The 12,893-nt window shown below is 52.7% G+C and overlaps 1 protein-coding gene across 1 annotated transcript in view; it reads right to left on the bottom strand.

Annotated features, from left to right (window-relative positions):
- Positions 1–12,893, bottom strand: part of ASTN2 (astrotactin 2) — a 315,832-nt gene that overhangs the window by 280,640 nt on the left and 22,299 nt on the right. The window lies entirely within an intron of this gene.

Genomic DNA, 12,893 nt, shown 5'->3' on the forward strand with positions numbered 1-12,893 from the left:
GGTTACCCCAGCTCCATCATTTCTGGTTGTGATTTGCCTATGATTTCAATGAGACTTCAGCTGCAGACCTGGGGGCACAGCACAACAAGACCAAGACCTTCTCTGCAAAGCTCTCCCCTTCCCCCATGTCCAAATTTTATTCAGTACAGCTCCCAACTACATTACTATGGGGGGGAGGAGGGGAATCTTTACCAAAAAAATAAACTTCCTAAATATCTACATGTCCATGGAAGTGGCCTCTCCTCCCAAGGGAGCCAGGCTAGGAAGCGCGGAAGGGAGCCAGCCCTGCCTCTGGCTGCTCTGGATGTTAAATTCAGCTGCAGTCGCTCAGCCCCGCGCAGGCAGCAGCTGTGCGTGCGCCAGCTTCCAGCCTCTTAATCTCCGCTGCGTCGGAGCAATTTTATCCCGTGGCAGACAAGCAAAGCAGGGCATGTAAATCAGGAGCAGCGTGAGCAATCGGGGCTTTGCAGCGTGACGTGGAACAGCCAGGGCAGGGCAGGCATTTCTTTGGCACAGGGGATGCCACAGCTCAGAACTTTACAGAGTGCGCAAAAACAAAGCGGAGACATTCAAATATTTCATCTGCATTCGATACAAAGCACCGTGCTGTACCCAGAGCGTGGCTCTGACTCGTAAACAGGATCAGCTGTAATGAGGCGGCATTGAAAATTGCAGCTCACAGGATGAGTTAGCTGGGGGAGAGGCCTCAGGAGCAGAGGAGAGGAGAGACGCTTCCCTGGACCACGCCGGCACTACGACCCGCCGCAGAGAGGAGCCCATCCCAGCATCTCCCATCAGGACCCCCCCACCTCTCCCCCCAAATTGGCACTAATGGAAGAAGGGCTCAGGGATTCAGAAGGACATTGTTCAGCTTGACTTCCCTAATTTAGGTGACATGCACCATCAGGAAAGCCGGTTTAGCGTCCAGGAGATGCTCGGGGATCTCTGTGTGGCAGAAGGGCAGGGCTCGCCGAGCCAACCGGGTTCATGGCCTGCAGTACCAGAGCACCTGAAGGACCAGTGGGACGAGGACCCTACCTGGCCTTCCACGCTCAGAAGCAAGAAACAGCGTGGACACCTCGGCCTGGAAGAGCAGAAACGTGTTTCCTCAGGTTTGCGCAGCGCCTGATGCACAGAGACCCCAAAGCATCACAGGAGCTCCCCGGCGTGAGCCACCCGCACCCCTCGGCACCAAATAGGGGCCATTTCCTTGGGAGCCCACTTCGCAGGAGAGAAACCATGGCACACCAGACCCTCCGAAAAGGGAGGCTCGGTGACAAGGACACAGCAGGGTCATGAACTTCAACACGACGAACGACACTGCAAAATCAGCTTGTGTGCCGGCATCCTTCCAGCAAAGCAAGAGCTCTCACATTACAGAAGGGTTTCAGAACAACACTCATGGAACATGACCACTGGGAAAAGCCTTCTCCAAGGCCTCACCACCAAGCCCCTGAGCCGCCTGGCTGGACGTCGCTCATGCCTGGGTGCTCTCTGCAACTGTGAAGTGGCTGCAGGGCAGAGCAGGGCAGAGCGCTGCACACCCACAGGCACCTGCCCTCCCTGGAAAAGCACAACCGGAGACAACCCAGATGCTCGGAAAGGGCCAGGGTGACTGAGAAAGCCCTGCAGGAGGAGCAGCTTTGCCAGCTGGACCCAGGGAAGGGGTCCGGGCACCCGTGGCGGTGCTAGGGCCATACATCTGCCTGGCTGGGCTCACCTTGCATCTGCCCCCGGGAAACGGCTTGGAGCAGATAAACCTGTCAGCATATTAAATTAAAGATCTCTCTGCTTGGGAGAAATTACAAAAAGGCATAGAGGCACAGAGATTATTAGCATGCTGTTCCCCCCCAGCCCCGCCGCCGGCTCGGGAACAACAGGGTCAGCTCAAGGAAGCCGAGGGCTCCCAGCCCAGGCCAGCCGCAGCTCTCGCATCCTTTGGGGATGAGCCAGAGATCTCTGCTCTGCCGGCCACCGAGACAATGGCCCCCTCTCTGCCTGGGAAAGGCTGGGTGTGCCTGTGCCAGCCCCGCGGGTGAGCCCTCCTGGGCTCATAGCAGGAGGCTCAGTTTCAACATGCTCCTTTCGTCCCTGACCCCGCGCGGGCAGCTGCTTGTTTAACCACGCCGCACACGCCGGGAGAGCTTCCTGGGGAAAAGGGGAAGGAAAAAAAAAGTCAAACTTAGAAGGCATTCAAGCCAGCCTCATTTTAATCTATTTTTCACATTAAATTATCCAACTGAGGGAGCAGGAGAGAGAAAGGGGAAGGAAGGGATAATATGAGAAATGTTTTATTTGACAATGTGTCATTCGGAAACTGATTATTTCTGTCTCCGAGCTTTTTAATATTCCCAAACAATGGCCGAGCCGCACAGGGATTTGGTATTCTAAGGCTGGATTTATAATACTCTGTTCTGCAGTGATAAGAACATGGGTCTTTAATCCTCTGAGCTGTGAACATGCATATTCTCCCACGTAATGTCCTTCCCGCGGTGCTCCCGCGTGCCCCGCGCCGGCCGAGCAGGAGCTGCCAGGGGCTGGAGGGTTGCCGAGACCCACAGGTGAGGAGGAGCGATGGGAGGAGGAGGATGGGGGAGAAGAGAGCTGGTGGGGACAACCCATGCGTGTGCAGAACTGCAGGGCTCGTGGCACGGGAGCATACCGCAGCTGAAGCTGGAAAGCAGCAAGGCTCGCACTTACTTGAAGCACTGAAGGAAAACCGATGGAAGAAGCCACCTCAAAGCCCAAGAGACTGGACACTCATATAAATTATGAAGGCTGCCAAGCTGCCGACCTGGAGGGCGATCATTCTTTGGACAGCTGTTTGAGATGCTGAACAACTTCTGAGCAGCAAGAGGATGCATGTGCGTCTTTCAACACAAGCCACCACCCTTCTCTACCAAAGCGGTGAAAGATGAGGGAGTCCTGCTGCTCCTCTGGGGTCTGGACAAACTCTTTCTTGCAACAGGCTCTGACCTTTCCCAACTTTGCCCGGGCTCCTTGGTCAGGTCTGCTCCCTGCTGCTCCCCATAGCAAGGTGGACTTGGCATGGCTCCTCACAGGAGTCCTCCAGCCCTGCAGCTTTGCAGTCAAACACAGCGCAACTGCAGCGATGCAGCCCAGCCGTTATGAAAGCAAGCCCTGATGGCCTGCCAGCCGCCACGCCAAAAGGGGCTGAAGTCACAGAAGGTCCCAGGCTGGAGGAGAACATGGCTTGGGCTGAGCAAAGCAGAATTCAGTGCAAATCAGCGCAGCGTTCAGCCCGGCGCTGACCTGAACCCCTTCTGCTGCTTCCTCTGAACACTGATACAAAGTTTTGCCCTGGGGGGAAAATATCCCTATTTCTTTTCCAACTTTGAAGCCACTATTGCTCCCACACGACATCCAAAAACAATTATTGTCCCACATTGTGCTGACAACCAGCCCCATCGCAAACTACCTGCTGCTGGGTGAAACAGGGCTCTCGCAGCCCAGGGCCATCGCTCCAAGGACAGTCCCCCAGGACACTCGGGCTCTGCCAGCACAAACCCTGCACAAAGACCCCCTCATCGCGCCCTGCAGCTTCAGAAAGCTGGGACGAGCAGGACCCTGATGCCAGAGCATCACATCGCCCTGCGCAGTCCCAGCGGGCGAGCCACGGTAAGCAAACAGGTATCAGCGATAACCACACAATCCTCAGAGCTCTTCACACTGTGTACTTTTTCGTTTCTTTCCTTTTTGGCCGTGAAGGTAATTAAACACTAGAACAATTTACCAAGGGTTGTAGTGGATTATCCATCGCTGTCAATTTTTTTTTTTTTTTTATTTTTTTTTTTAAAATCAAGCCTGGATGCTTTTAGAAAAGTTATGTTTTATTTCAAATGAGAAATAAAGGCTTCAGGGAATTCTTGCACCCTGTGAGGCACTGGAGGACAAAGCAGACGACCCCACAGTCCCTTCTGGTCTTCCAGTCCCCCAATTTTGTCCTCCCCGCGTTTCTGCATGAGTCACAGCATTCAGGTCTAGAGCATCTTACCTCTCTTTCAGATACTTCATCCCCTCCCAGGTCAACCCAGATGCAGAAAGCACCACTGGACTGTGGACACAAGCTGGCAGGTAAGGCACGTCCACCTAACACAGACCAAAGGGGGAGATGCCACCAGCAAGGACCAAACCTCAGACCTCCGCAGCTCAGTGCGCAAACCTCTCCCGGCTCGTCTCTGCCATTGCCAAGGGCTATAATAAAGCAGTGCTCAATGAGCAGGTGTAGCAAACGTTTGCATTAGGTTTTAGCCATGCTGTAATTTGAGCTAACGGATTTCTAATTAATTTAACTAAAAGCAATGGCAAAAGGCAGCACAGAGACCCTATAAATGCCACTTCAGTACGCAGAGGCTTGCTCCCAGGCACAGATCCTCTGAAGCCATGTCCCAGGGTGAACCACAACCAGAGCTGGGATCATCCACATTACCAGTTACAAGAGCGTCTGTTAATTGGCAATCAATCCTCTCGGACAAACCCTCTGCTGCAGCCAAACTCAGAGAAGACACCCGTCGGTGCCCAGGCTGGCCGGGGGGTAGCCCCAGGTCTGTCCGTCCTCTCCCTCCCAGCTCTGCCAGAAGGTCCCTTGCTCAGGCCAGACCCTGCACCAGGACCCCCACACCCGCACCCCAACCAAGCTATGCTCAGGACAACTTTGGAAGAAAAATACCACATTTAACGTGTTGGGTTGCATGGCATCTGCTTCTTCCCTTTCCAGATCAAACCTCCGCTCCACACCGCACCAGCTTTTCCCTAGGACTCCTTTGCCTTATTGCTCTTTCTCTCTTTGCTGCACTTCTCAATTTAAATATTTCTTCTACAAATCTTAATTAACATGCTGTTTGCACCTTCTTTCAGATCATTAACGATGAAAAATAAGGCTGATCTCTGCAGACATCTCTTGGAGTCTTCCCTCTCCTGCACACTGCCATTTATCATGACCTCCTCTGCACCCTGCTGCTTCCTCGCCCTCCCGGGGTGCAGGACATACCCGCAGACAGCACTCGATCCCTCCGGCTTTAAAGAAACAGCAGGGCAGGGAGAAAGGATGTTATATAGTGTGCTCTCCCCTAGAGCAGGCATAACACCAGCCTCCGGCTGTCGTCCCCATAATGGGGGGAGTTTGAGCTGTTCCCTGCAGAATCAAGGTTTCTTCACCCCCAGCACCTCTGTCTGCCTCTCCACCCTCCCGCTCTCGTGTCCGTACACACTGGCCCATCGCAACCAAGTCTAAAAAGGCAGAAAGGTCTCAGAAATACCAACATCCCTTCAGCTTTGTGATAAGAGGAGACAGGTGGAAGAAAGAGGCCCCAGATCACCCCATCCACTAATGCACATCGTACAGGAGCGCAGGGAAGGGTTATCGAAGCCAACCAAAACCATGCAAGGAAGGAGAGGACAGGAGAGAAACAGGGCTTTGGGAAAGAGGCTTTGCAAGAAGCAGCCACATCTGCTACAGGAGGAAAGCAGGGCTCATGGATAGAAATGGAGCAGCAGCACCTGGAGTTCGGGAAGGCGCTGGATCCTGCCTCAGGAGATGGTCCCACGGACCCACACCTGACCAAGCCTGCTCGGTCCTCACACAGCCTCTGCCAGCAGAAGGGAAATGACAGCATACACCAAGGATGGAAGGATGCTTACCCTCTTCCTGCATCCATGGTGGATGGCACAAGAAGTTGTGAGCTTGAATTGCAGTGAGGACCGCTCAAGAAGAAACACAACTGCAAGAAGCGTGATGCTCCCAGGAAAGCTGGGACATCTCGGTCACGGGAGGTCACCTGCCCAAAATGCAGAGCAGTGCTGGCACGCCTCGGGGATGAGGGGGTCCTGCCAACTCCCTTCTCCTCCAGCTGCCCTTCCTGACAGCAGGCAGCTTCTGTCCGGAGGACACATTGCCCACCCCTGTCCGTGAATCCAGAACCCGCTCTGACAGCACGTACCCCCACGTGCTGCGGGGGTCAGTAAATGAGCCCACGGGCAGGTGAGCATCAGACAGGGAAACCGAGGCAGAGCATGAGGAGGAGACCAAGGACAGACAGCAAGACAGCACAAAGGCTAGTGAGGATGAGATGAACACCAGGACTGAAAAAAACCCAAACAAACAAGAAAAACCCAAACCCCAACTCCAAAAGGATCTGGATCTGGTCCTGAGCTCAAAACAACTCGACCTCACCTCTTCATAAAGACAACAATGACATAAGGCTAATCTACTAAAAAATACAGCATTTTCTCCTTGTACACTTCAAATCCCCATTCAAGCACCACTTCACCAAGGTGCTTAACCACACGCTTAACTTTAGATATATGTTTAATTCCCATTACAGTCCATGAGACTAAAGCACACGCCTCAGCACTTTGCTGAGCAGGGATGGCTGCCTGAATTGTGGCCCGAAGAGAACTGTATTATGTCTTTTTTCCCCCCCCCTCTCTTTCCACAGCTCTTACAACATCACCGAGCTCCAGCAATGATGGGGCACTGTCTTCTGTTGTTGTTATCACAACCGTGTCACCTAACCCTGCCCAGAGCTGTCAGCACCTATGAACCACCCTCTCCATAAGGGCTTACACTGGTGCAAGGGAGTGCAGGATCCGGCCCAGAGGTTTAAAAGGAAGGGTTCCCATAGGATTGCTCCATCAAGCCCATGCAGATCTGTCACACGCAAGCAAGCCGCTGCTGTGCTTGCCATGCCCTACATACACACATTGGGCATAAATTTTATAGCATATACAGTCCTGCAAAGTATAACACATGCACAAGAGACGAGAGTTACAGTTGCTGTGGGAACCGTAACTTTAAAATCTCTGACTCTTCTGCATTAAAAAAAAAAATAATGAGTCAGACAAAAAGTCACATTTCCATATAATTTTATTTTTTTTTTAAGCCACGCTGAATTTTGTTTTGCTGTTTCATCCAAAAACGGAAACAAAAAGAAGGAGTGAACCTGCCAATCAGCCTTTCTGCGCCGCTCAGACATGCAGTGTGATGTTCCAGTAAATGTTTATTTGAATGGTCTCCCAGGCACCAGCTGTATGCAAGCACCAAAATACACAAACCTCAATCACACCGAACATGCCTGCATATCCTGAGCTGCACATCTTGCTAGGATAACAATTCAAAATTACTCCTAATCCATTTTTATGGTGTAAAAAAAGGCATTTATTTGCAGTGAACTGAAAGGGGAGGGCTGGAGGTGATTTTATTGAGCACCTCATTGCTAGCTCTTTTTAAAGCCAGCACAAATTGCATAAGTTGCGAGTTTAATGCACGCTAAACGGTTCACCTAAATCAGCTGACCCACTAACCCGGAGCTTGCCCTCAGAGAAGGAAGATTTTAAAATGCATAAGGTCTCGCGTGCTCGCGCTCATGTTTCCCTAATGCGGGCAGGCTGGCTGAGTACAAAGCTGAGACAAAAACAAAAGCTTTTTTCTTTTTTTTTTTTCCGAGGAGTTTCAGTTACCGAGCCCCATCCCTCCTCCCCGCCAAGCCTGCTAGAGACACCTCCACGTGTTCCTCCTGCTCGGCTCATTTACACCCGGTACATGAATTGCATTTTAGCCATATTCCAAAGGGGAGGAAACAATCCGCTTGAGTTAAGAGCAAACCACCTTGCTTTTAAATAAAAAAAAGTCACCACATCCACAGTAAGTCTCTCCCAGCACACAAGAGGTCTCGCGAGCAAGGGCTGCCACGCGTTGCAGGTTGAGAGCACCCAGGGTTGTGCCAACACACAAAGCACCTTGCAATTAAACACCGGGCTAAAGGCAAGTCCCTCAAAACCAGCAAGCGCAGAGCCACCACACGTACAACGTCCCTCTCTGCACCGTCTTCAGACCAGAGCCCAAACCCCGACCGCCCACGGGGACCCGGCTCGGGCAACGAGCATCCCAATGGCCGGCGGAGCTGCCCTGCGGTCGCATCCCGGCGAAGGCAGGCTCTGCCAGGGGAAGGGCAAATGGGAATCCACCCTATATCAAGGAGAAGGACCAAAGAGACTGTCTGTGGCCCTGGTACCTTCCCAAGTGAGAGAAGAGCAATGAAGTCCTGCAAGGCTCAGTTTCAGCTTGGTTTCACTGAAATCACCAGTAACAGCAGCTTGACCATGCCTGCTTTGCCTGATGCTAGTGGGGAGCACATCCTTGCCCCGCCTCTCCTCCCTCCAGAGCTTCCCATCTTAGAGCAGAGATGGTCGCTTGGGGGATCCTCTTGATCAGACTCCTCCAACAGACCTGCAGATTTGCACCTTGCACCCGCGCACCCCTGGGCAGGGACAGCCGGTCCCACAGGAGTCCGAACCCGCCTTGCTCTGCACTTCACTCCTCCCGTTTCAGGGACAGACAGCACTGCCTATGGGAACATCTCACGGGGTTTTTCCAGACTTTCCTGCCCTGAGCTGTGGACTAAGCTCTGCTCATACAGGTGCCCCATCCAAGGGCAGAGCATCCGGCACGATGTGCTTGGCTGTGCTGGCCAAGCCGCACCGCTCTCTTCTTCTGGAGCCACTTTTATCATGTTCATGCTTCACCCACTGCCCAGCAAAGGCCACAAACACCTCCACAGCTTCTGCCCGGAGCTGGTGCCTTCACCTCCAGAAAAAATGCAGGATATTCATTTTTAGCATCTGATGGAGAAGCCAACCTGCTGGTCAGCTGGCCCCAACAGACAGAGCAACACTGGTACTAGTCACAGCAAAAGGTGCGTAGAGGTGGCACAATGAAGTTAATGCAGTTAAACTCGCTAATCTAAAAAAAGGGGATAAAACTCAGAGAAGCTGCACATCTCCTAGGAACCTTTGCCTCAACCCAGGCTGATTTCAGACCCCTGGAGTGACCACCCACAAACCTCAGCATCTCCGCCGCTCAGGGCCCCCCACAAAACGCGGTGCAGGTCCTACCTTTGCTCCCGCCCCGTGTTTATCTGCTATGTTCGGACAGTGAGTGCACAAGAGCATCTCCCAGAGCACGTGTACACAGCTTATCTCTGCAGCACCCAGGCATCATCTGGGGCCTCCAGGAGGAGGCTCGAGTGGCCACGGGCCCCCCAAAATCACAGCCACTGCAGTATACCCCTTCCAAACAAAGGTTTAACAAATGCTAAAGCGAGGTCTCAAATACCAGGATTATTACAATATCTACCAGCAGAGCGTTTGCTAGCAAATGATGAAATATAATTAAAAGTAAAGTACACTTGTCAGATAAATGAGTAACATGTACTGCTGTTGCAAAAGTACCTTTCTTGGTTTTTTTTAATAATTGTGTTTATCTGCTTCCTCACTAATTTACAAAAAATGCAGTTAATTCTCAGTGGATCTCACAACCATTAGTGCGAATTAATGCTGTTCCCACTGTATATTCTGCATATATTAAAAAAAATTAATCTAATAAGAGATGCACATCTCCGGATGAGGGAACACGAACACAATTCACATTGTGCCTCCAGCTTCCAAGTGCTGGTGAGTGACACAGTACAACATCCTTTCTGCTCAATTAACCAGACAGCTTCTGGGGGCTGCTGGATCTTGAACAGTTGTCCAGAAAAGGTGGCAAAAGACAGAGAAAAATTCACCACAGGGTTAAGGAACGGGGACTTCTTGGAGTAGCCCAACACCTCCAAGCCCCATTGATGGGCCAGGTCTTCTCCGCGTTGGTGCGTGCTGCCGCTCTCCTCCATACATAGGGTGGAGCGAAGGCAGGCGAGAGACTGGAAAAGGGGTTTAGAGTTTATTTATTTATGGGCATCTCAATTTATGGAGCAAAGAGCTGATGGGAAGGTGCTTTTGTACACGAAGGAATGGAGGGAAAGAACTCTTTTTGTTGGTGGTGGTAGTCTATTACTGAGCCCAGAGCTGGCAGCTGCTTTGGGAACGATCCAGCCTATTGTGTAAAAAAAAAACCTGCCTTACTATATTTAAAGTGCAAATATTTCAGCGTAATGAACATTTGTTTCTGAAAAGCAGCAACACAAACCACTGCTTTCCAGGGGGAGAGGGAGGGTATTCAAACATAATAGCAGGGATAAAAGTTCCGCGCACGTGCCTATATGGCATTTGGCACCTTTGCAATTCTGGCGTCGTAACGCACGCTACAGGAATTACACACCGCAGCCCCCCATACCCCAGGGAAGAGCCTCCACCTGGGGCATTGCACACCAGGAAAAGAAAAAGGAGTTTACTGTCTTGCACATATGAAATTTGAAAAATGCACCGACCCCGCCGTGCATCACAGAGCAGGCAGATCTGAGACTTTGATGTAAAGAAAAGATCAGAAAGCTCAGCAAGTCCATAAGCCTTCCCCTTTCTAAAAACACCACAGCTATTCCCACCAGGTTATTAAGACACCAGTTAAGCACAGCACTTAACCACACACTTAACTCCCATTAACTTCACCGGGACTTTGCACATACATAAAATTTATCAGGTGTTTCAAGGCTTTTTTGTCTTCTTGCCCAAGAAGGCAGAGTTCCCATTACCCAGCCCTCGTGTGATGCCTCCAAACGACCCCGGGGCTTGGCACAGCAGAAGAGGAAATCCATGGGGACAGGAGTTTTCCCGCCGTGTGTTTTCCCACACTCATTGCTTACACACCCGCAGGTCCAGAGAAACCTTTTTGCTCCGTGGCAGGTCAGACCATACTAAGCCATCTCACCAAAACCCTGCTACTCGTTCACCCAGCCCTCTTGCTGTATTGACCGAAAGCCGAGAATATAAAAGGACGGGAATGCACCAGCTTTGTTTTGCTTGCTTGTTTTCAAGTGCGCTTTGAAGGCGACGAGGCCAGCCATCTCCTTGCCGGGGAGGCAGAGCCGCAAGCGGGGAGCACAGGGCATCCCGCTGCCAGGCTGGGGTGGGGAAAAAGCCGAGTTTGCATCTGCCAAGGGGCCCTTTGCATCCCTGGGGTGCAGCCAGAGCAGCTTCAGCTCTGGAGAGCTCTGCACACCCAGGGGAGAGTCCCCATCCCAAAGCACTTGCAGCTCGAGGCACCTACAATTCAAGTCCCTCTTTTTTTCTGAATGGATACAGGACATCGAAGATGATGGAAGCTGAGCAAAGGAGGAAGAAACCAGGGCTCCTACCTACACCTCTCCCCTGTAGAATGCTACAGGAGGAAGACTCTGGACAGATACCAAGATGCTGGCACTTCCAAAAGGACATTTACCTGCACATTTTGAGGAAGGACCAGTGATTTGGGGCAGTCCAGTCCGGCCCTCCTCAATGGCTTGAATTTAAAGCCTATGACTATTTCTGAGTCCACCCCCAAGCTAACCCGCACCCTTGCTAGAGCAGGACTGGAAGAGTAGACCTGAAGCGACGCCCTGGGGGCCACCCAAGCGCAGCCCCCTCCGGGGCAGGGCTCAGAGCTGCGTCCCTGCTATCCGAAGGGACCTCTGCAGAGCCATGAGCTTTCACTTGTGCTCTCACAAAGCGAGAAGCAGTCCTCGCACCCAGCTCTAATTACAGCCGCGTTCTTGCAAAGAGGAGACGGACCTTTAATTACGAGAAGCTGGCACCAGAGCAGGAAGAGGCCAGTGGGCAGCTGCAATGGCTCAGAGGGGCAGGAGGGTTGGGGGGAGTTGGTGGGCTCACTCAGTGACACACACACACATCAGGGTGCTGGATTTTCTCTCCCTGCACCCTCGCAGACAAGATCGATGCCACCTCCTGCAGGACGGGTCACCGGCTGCCACCCTTCCACCTCTGCTAGGGCTGCAGGATGCTGTTTGGCCCCCCAGTTCTGGGCCCACCCAACACGGGCATCTCCTCCTGCGTGGCCAGCTCAGTAGCCTGCCTGGTGCTCCAGGGTGAGACCTAGAGCAGGGTAAGCAGCAGTAGGGGCATAGAGTGGTTTTATTCCAGGCACACAGCTTGCAACAGCCCTGAGCATCCTGCATGCAGACAAGACAGGCCCACCCAGCCCTGGGGACCCTCATCTCCTGACTCCATCCCCCAGCTGCACCTCTTGCCCACAGAAAGCAGCAAGCATCACAGCGATGCCACCTGCATGCCACCAGGATGACCTGCCAAGCTCCCCGGTACACACCACTCTATACGCTTTGAGGGACTGAGAGTTTGAGACTTGCACTCCCCAGCCTTGCTATAAGCAAAGGGTTTGGAGCACGTCTGAGCAGGGTGAGAGCGTGGAGAAATGAGAGCTCCTTCCCAGATGGAGAGAGGATTGAAGGGCACTGCTATTACAGCCGGTTCACTGCAGCCCAGCTACACCGCGCCATGAGGGTCCGCAATGGGAATGCTGCGGCCCCCCCGCCCCATCCAACAGTTGAGAAAGTGCCCATTTGGAAATAGGAAAGAATTAATTTCAATTAAACATGCCTGGTGCTCCAAACGAAACCAATTAATTCTCCCCATCTGAAAGCTGATTAGCCAGGATATCCGAGTAAATGGATAATAACAGGCTAATAACCCCCTCCCGTCCCTGCGTGCACGCCGATGCCGCCGTGAGGTTTTTGACACGGTACTGCCAGCGTAATTGCAGCATCTGTGAGTAATCGCAAAGTGAATTCAGCCACGGATGGCAGGCGGCACCGTCCCCAGCAGCAGGCAGGGACTAGCCAAGGATGGCGGCTTTGGAGCCAGCCTGACCCACGGTTACCCCCTTCCCAGCCCTCTGCCCCCCACGGCAGCATCGACTGTGGCACAAGCTCCGTGGCACTGGGGGCTCCCCTCTGCAGCACGCCATCTCTGCTTGCCCACCGAGTGACACCAGTGGGGGCTCGTTAGGGCCAACCACGGCCATACAGGTTGGGTGTTCAGCTGATGAGCAATAACTCATTAATGCAAATAGGCTTCAAACAGGGCTCTGTGCAAGGAAAGCTGCCTCCCCCCCCCCCCCCCCCCTTCCTCCCTTTCTGGAGGCTTTT

Source organism: Aptenodytes forsteri, unplaced genomic scaffold (assembly GCF_000699145.1).
Source record: "Aptenodytes forsteri isolate BGI_AS27 unplaced genomic scaffold, ASM69914v1 Scaffold325, whole genome shotgun sequence".
In the NCBI taxonomy this organism is placed as follows: Eukaryota; Metazoa; Chordata; class Aves; order Sphenisciformes; family Spheniscidae; genus Aptenodytes; species Aptenodytes forsteri.